The sequence below is a fragment of the Abramis brama genome (assembly GCF_963993115.1).
Source record: "Abramis brama genome assembly, chromosome: 21".
NCBI lineage: Eukaryota > Metazoa > Chordata > Actinopteri > Cypriniformes > Leuciscidae > Abramis > Abramis brama.
In genome coordinates this window covers 8,558,343-8,565,467 of record NC_139983.1, presented here as the reverse complement: position 1 = coordinate 8,565,467, position 7,125 = coordinate 8,558,343, and the positions used below count along the sequence as shown (strand labels likewise).

The 7,125-nt window shown below is 42.0% G+C and overlaps 1 long non-coding RNA gene across 1 annotated transcript; it reads right to left on the bottom strand.

Annotated features, from left to right (window-relative positions):
- Positions 1–3,379: 3,379 nt before the first annotated feature.
- On the bottom strand, positions 3,380–5,728 carry LOC311072482. The gene is made up of 3 exons (XR_014604015.1): positions 4,800–5,728; positions 4,012–4,032; positions 3,380–3,621 (listed from the first exon to the last, which is right to left on the bottom strand). It is a non-coding gene; the product is annotated as an uncharacterized lncRNA (long non-coding RNA).
- Positions 5,729–7,125: the final 1,397 nt, after the last annotated feature.

Sequence of the window (7,125 nt, the reverse complement as noted above, 5' to 3'; positions counted from 1 at the left end):
ACCTTATGGCACCCGCATCCAGACCTCTGGAACCTCCACGTGTGGTCTCTGGACAGGATGCGGAGGACTTAAGTGATCTACCCACGGGAGTGATAGACACAATCACTTCCGCTAGAGCCTGCTCTACTAGGCGTAATTATGCTTTGAAGTGGAGCCTGTTCGTTGATTGGTGTTCTCCAAGAAGACCCCTTAAATGCCCAATAAGAGTTGTGCTTTCATTATGAATCTTAATGAGCTTCAGGACCTCAGACCAGCTCTTTGTCTGTTATGGAGGCCAGCAAAGGGGAAAGGCTGTCTCCAAGCAGAGGTTGGCCCACTGGGGTGGGGGTCTCACCCCTTGGATTGAGAGTTCACTCCACTCGGAGCGTTGCCTCTTCATTTGTAGAGCTGCAGGCTGGGTGACACCTAACACGTGTGAAGTTTTTAGCTAGTATGTAGGAGGACCTGCTCGATGTCTCACTTGGCCCACTGGGGTGGGGGTATGACCATATTATAAATATGACCATATTAGCCCAGTTCTGTCAACACTGCATTGGCTCCCTATTAAACATCGTATACATTTTAAAATGTTGCTGATTACTTACAAAGCACTAAATGGTTTATTTAGCTCCGCAGTACTTGAGCGAGATCTTAACGCATTATAGTCCTTCACGTCTATTGCGATCTCAAAATTCCGGCCAGTTGATAATACCTAGAATATCAAAATCAACTGCTGGCGGTAAATCCTTTTCCTATTTAGCACCAAAACTTTGGAACAGTTTTCCTAACATTGTCCAGGAAGCAGACACACTCTGTCAGTTCAAAGCTAGACTAAAAACACATCTCTTTGACCTAGCATACACATAACACATTATAGACTTTTACAATGTTAGGCTGCATAGATTAGGTCCTGATGTAAATCCTGATGTACTCGTTACATCATAAGAAGAATGCGCTATGCTAATATTAGTCTCTCTGTTTATCCTGAGGTTTACTGCAGTCCGCCGGATCCAGGCTGTATCCAGATCTGATGAAGGACCTGCACCTGGACGCGACGACAACGCAGTCCTGAAATGTCAGCTAGTCTCTCCCCTGTGAGGGGGAGAGACTACTAACTTTAGCTGGACAATAACTTTATTCTAGAGCTGCTATAAAGCCAAAACAATCTCTTTTACTTTAATTTCCTATTATCAATGTAAAGCCGTTTTGGAACAATCTACATTGTTAAAAGCGCTATATAAATGAAGATGACTTGACTTGACTTGACTTGGCTTGCTGCGCACTCACCTCCTAGGACAGGATACGAGTGCTTTCTGCTCCACAGGTGAGTTCCCCACCTGGCAAACCCTGCATGGGGTTCCTCCAGCACCCTCGGCAGTCAGACGAGGTGGAGGTGTCAGACGTGCTAGGTCTAGCACTCTTATGTATGCCCAGACTATGCCCAGTGTGCTAGGTATAGCACTCGTATGTATGCACAGAGTACGCCCAAAGTGCCCAGAAGGCCAGCCCATGTGCTAGACTAGGTTTCCATGTGTTTTGATTCCTCTATGGGTGATCCCACATGTGTATTCTTCCACGGTACGGCTTCCCTGTCTGCAAGCCTGTGTCTTTCCCTTAGCAGAGCTCTAGATCCTAGGCTGGATCTACCCCAGAGACCTTTCATATTTCTCTAACAGCCAGTCCATATGTGAAACTCCACATTACCTCCCTATGGGTAGGATGTTGTCTCCGTAATGTCCCTTTCCTCAGCGCAAACTGAGTGCTGCACGCTTTCATTCATCTCTGCTCAATACCACAAAGGTACTGTAATTTCCCTACTGTGAAATTATATACTTATGGAATATTCATTTTCATTTATTGTACAATGTATGGCTACTACTGTCATAGGTGTGGCAGTTTGCAATTTAGGTTAAGTCCGACTACGCCACCCGGAAATGGTCCGGGAACCCACAGATTGTTCAGGTACACAAAGCACGCAGATACGTAGTGGCTGAGTCAGATAACAGACAACGATGATAGTACAAAACGGTTTATTCAAGAGACACCGTAAAATACAACACGATCTTTAATAAAAAAAATCGTAGAGTCATATAGATCAAACATCACACACACACACACACACACACACACGCCTACCACTTCAGAACCTGGGGGATTTGTCCTGACTATCAGATCAACACAGCAACCACTCGTGCTCTCTCACAACACTCCACCCATTGTGAACACTGCAGACTGTCAGTCAAACCATCACCACACCCAGAAGACTTCAGGAACCACGGGTACCCCAGATTCTGAAGGGAAAAGACAAGAGCAGTCAATATAATAATAATAAACAAAAACACAAAAAAACACATACACTTTCCACATAAAACTCTGTCAATGAAACGTATAAATCACACCCGGCCATAAAGGCCGGTCTCTCTCAATGGCGATACCAGCTGATGCTCGTGGGCCGTAATCAGCACGATAGCGGACAATAACGGGTCATTCTCCTATTTCTTGATAAACACGTATCCAAAATCACAAACAGAAAATCAATTCAACACAAACAAAAAACAGAAAATGCAAAAGAGAACCAAACAGTCCTAATAATATACAAATATAAGGGTGACACACATAGACCTTCGTCACTGTAAGGTTACCCCCCCCGTCCTCAGTCCACCCGTCGAGGAACACTGTGACAGCCCCAATTTAGATGTATCCTGGCAGGCTGTACGCTCGACGCGTATTTTGATCAGCTTAGACGTCGTCCTCCACCGAATGGAAACCGTCGCACTGTCGAATTAGAATTCACATACAAGTTCACAGAAACTGCACAGTTCAAATAAGAGACGGAAGGGCGGGCGAACACAGCAACTTGTGAGTGAAACACAATCCGTCCGAAGTCGTTCAGCATCACACACAAATAAGAGTTACAGAAAGTAGCACGAGCCGACAGCGTCTTCAATGCTTCCACAATCGGCAAAGCCTGCTAAGCCTGCTGCAACACCTCCACGCCTCATACCACTGCGGTAAATAACTTGTGCCGCGCAGTGCACTCAGGGCGTGCTAATAAAAGGCTCGCCATGATAAGCGTTCACTCCACGTTCTCCTCCGCCACACTCCTGAACCTAAACCGGCGCCCCAGAATGACGTCACTTCCCGGACTCGGAATAGCACGCTTGCCTAGTCTGCCGCATCTCTTTTTATACCCGCAGAACACCATATTTGGGAATTAACCCTATGATGGCTGATTACATCACCACATAGGCATAATACTATCAAATTATTATTATTATTATTATTATTATTATATTAATTGTTTGGCTTCTTAAATGCAGACTGTGACACTTTCACAGCTAAATGGAGGGTTGAGTCCCCTTTAAAGTTCTACCAGAAAGACTCGGGAGAATAAATACTGTGACAATTATCCATTTATTAGCAACCCAGCAAGCAATAAAGTTCTTTGGCGTAGGCCCCGTCCGTAGCTCGCAATCTGAGGGTCCGGACTCTGCATATCCTGCCTGAAGATCAAGGCAGGGGCGCAGCCGACCCCCGTGAGGTATGGAAGGGACCATCCTGGTGGTGGTGGTGAGGAGGATGGAGGGAAGGATTCAATTTGGAGGAGGTGGGGAGGATGGTGGTGAATTGAAGCGTCAGCATCTGCAAACTCAAACATGAGTAAGTACCGATCTTTTATACCACAAGTGTTGGAATGTGATTGGATAGATAAATAGAGTGACGTAACAATTAAGTCTTCCTGGCAGAACTTAATGCTAGAGCTTTCATTTCTACCAGAAAGACTCGGGAGAATAAATACTGTGACAATTATCCATTTATTAGCAACCCAGCAAGCAATAAAGTTCTTTGGCGTAGGCCCCGTCCGTAGCTCGCAATCTGAGGGTCCGGACTCTGCATATCCTGCCTGAAGATCAAGGCAGGGGCGCAGCCGACCCCCAAAGAATGAGTGGAAGACGGAGCCTTCCACCTGGACGGAGCCTACCAAACCCCCAAAACAAAAAATAATAATAATAATAATAATAATATACCCACCAGTCTTGTGTCCTGAAGTTCCTAGAAAGTAGAAGAACAAGAGTTAACTTGATAAGCCTGAACATGGAACGCCACGTGGCTGATAGCTATTTTTAAAAACAGAGACAAAGCCGCAGGGCCACACGGCCTTTTAGACCACGGAGACAAGGCCGCAGGGCCACACGGTCTGCTAGACCACAAAGACAAGGCCGCAGGGCCACACGGTCTGTTAGACCACAAAAACAAGGCCGCAGGGCCACACGGTCTGTTAGACCACAGAGACCAAGCCGCATGGCCACACGGCCTTTTAGACCACAAAGACAAGGCCGCAGGGCCACACGGTCTGTTAGACCACAGAGACAAGGCCGCAGGGCCACCCGGTCTGTTAGACCACAGAGACAAGGCTGCAGGGCGACACGGCCTTATAGACCACAGAGACAAGGCCGCAGGGCCACACGGCCTTTTAGACCACAAAGACAAGGCCGCAGGGCCACACGGTCTGTTAGACCACAGAGACAAGGCCGCAGGGCCACACGGTCTGCTAGACCACAGAGACAAGGCCGCAGGGCCACACGGCCTTTTAGACCACAAAGACAAGGCCGCAGGGCCACACGGTCTGTTAGACCACAAAGACAAGGCCACAGGGCCACACGGCCTTATAGACCACAGAGACAAGGCCGCAGGGCCACACAGTCTGCTAGACCACAAAGACAAGGCCGCAGGGCCACACAGATTGAAAGACCACATATAAACGTTTTTTTTTTTTTTTTTTTTATAAACCCACCACCAGTAGTTGCATAGGAATTTACCTGGACCATTATTGGAGAGCTTGCTGAGCTTCGAGGATGATTCTTGGATCAGGTCTAATATATGACTCGAATGCAGAGGAAGACCATCTGCCCAGGATCTTGATGGCTGCAGTAGATATGCCACATTCAGCTGCTGTAGTGGCTGCCCCGATTCTGAAGGAATGCCCAGTATACTGGGAGGGAGATAGGCTGCAGCTTTTAAGGACAGAAACTAGGTGATTCCTAAACCAGGCTTTAGAAAGGGGTGCTCCGTTAAGTAGGATAAATAGAGGGGAAAGTTCTGAAGATCTCTGGCGAATTTTAAGAAATTTAAGCATAGATGAGAAGGGGCAGAAATTGTTGTTAATTTTAGAAATTGTTAGAGTAACACCAAAACCTTCAGAATCACTCTTAGAGTGCTTGAGAAAAAGTGTAAAGAAATTAGGTGAAAAGCGTAAATCAGAAAAAGAAAGACCATGGGCAGGATTGAAATGATTGGTTGCTGAAGTAAATTCCCCCGGACGCATAAATCCATAAAAAGCAGTTAGAAACACGGCTTCTAATAAAATATTATTATATGTAGAAAAAAGTCTGTTACGTAATGAAGTGATTAATCTTTGCAATAAGGGCAAAGTAATTGGCAATCGTTTGTCTGGAGAATTACTAGAGGATTTACTTATACCTTTGAGCAAAAGCCGAATGGAAGTAGCAGAGAAAAGACTTGGATAATCGGGATTAAAATATTTTGCGTAGAATTGAATGCCTGCGAGTAATCTGCGAATAGAAGAAGGTTTAAGATTGCGTTTTTCGAAATTAAAAACGAGAAAGGAACAGACAGTTGTAAGCAAAATGGGAAATAAAGGAATCTGAAAAGAAAAGCAAAACATTAAAAAAGAAGACCAAGCGGAAGTATAAGCTTTAAAAGTAGAAGGAGCTACTCCTTTAGACATATTTTGGTCGGCAACTGACGCGAGCAACTGAATTGAAGCGTCAGCATCTGCGAACTCAAACATGAGTAAGTACCGATCTTTTATACCACAAGTGTTGGAATGTGATTGGATAGATAAATAGAGTGACGTAACAATTAAGTCTTCCTGGCAGAACTTAATGCTAGAGCTTTCATTTCAGGTACAAATCAATTCACTGACAAGTTCAATTTGCACACTGAACATGGATTGGAGCTCTTAATTTTGAACTCTCAAAATCCACCAGATTAATATAATGAATATATAATAATTCAAATGTTTTCTCATTTAAGTCATATTACAATAGACTGTTCTATGCATAATAAAAAAGTAGAAAATACAATGGTATTACTGTTTTCTCTATGCTTTATCCCAAATAGAAAAACTATACTAATATATAATTTGGATATTATTAAAGCGGTAACACTTTACAATAAGGTTCATTAGTTAACTACATTTGTTAACATGAACTAATAATGAACTGCACTTATACAGCATTTGTTCATCTTTGTTAATGTTAATTTCAACATTTACTAATACTTTATTAAAATCTTGTTAACATTAGGTAATGCACTGTGAACTAACATGAACAAACAATGAACAGCTTTATTTTCATTAACTAACATTAACAAAGATTAACAAAAACAGTAGTAAATGTATTGCTCATTGTTAGTTCATGTTAGTTAATACATTTACTAATGTTTAATAAAGGAACCTTATTGTAAAGTGTTACCATTAAAGCTGCATATGTTTCTGATTAGGATTATTATTATTATTTGAAAATGAATTTATAATAAATATAATTAATAACTAATAAAAATAATCAGTCATTTACATTTGATGTTTTTGTGAGAAATTATTATTATAAATGTTCTATAATATTTTCTCCTTTGTCCATAGACTATAGATACACATTACATTAACAAAAAGTAGAAATCACCATGGTGTATATATATATATATATATATATATATATATATATAAACATGTTTTTTGGACATTTGCCGTGTTAACACCATGTTTTTTATGTTTTGAATGATGCTGGAAACAAATCAGTTACATCAATATTATGCAAACAAATTAAGAGTTATGAATCAATTCATTAAATGGACCGATTAACTGATTTGCAGAAATTAAATTAATCAAACTTACCTAGTGCCAGGAAACAGAACTGCCAAAATATTGTTTCCCAAAAATTCCCTATGTGTGTCATTGGACAAATAGTTCTAAACTATGGATAGCAGCATCTTGTCCACACAATCTTTAATATATTGGTCAAATAAAAGTGCATTAAAATAATTTGTGATCAGTGAATATTACTTAATCTTATCTTACAAGCAAAATCATTGCAAATACTCTCATGGACATTTATAACTCAGTAC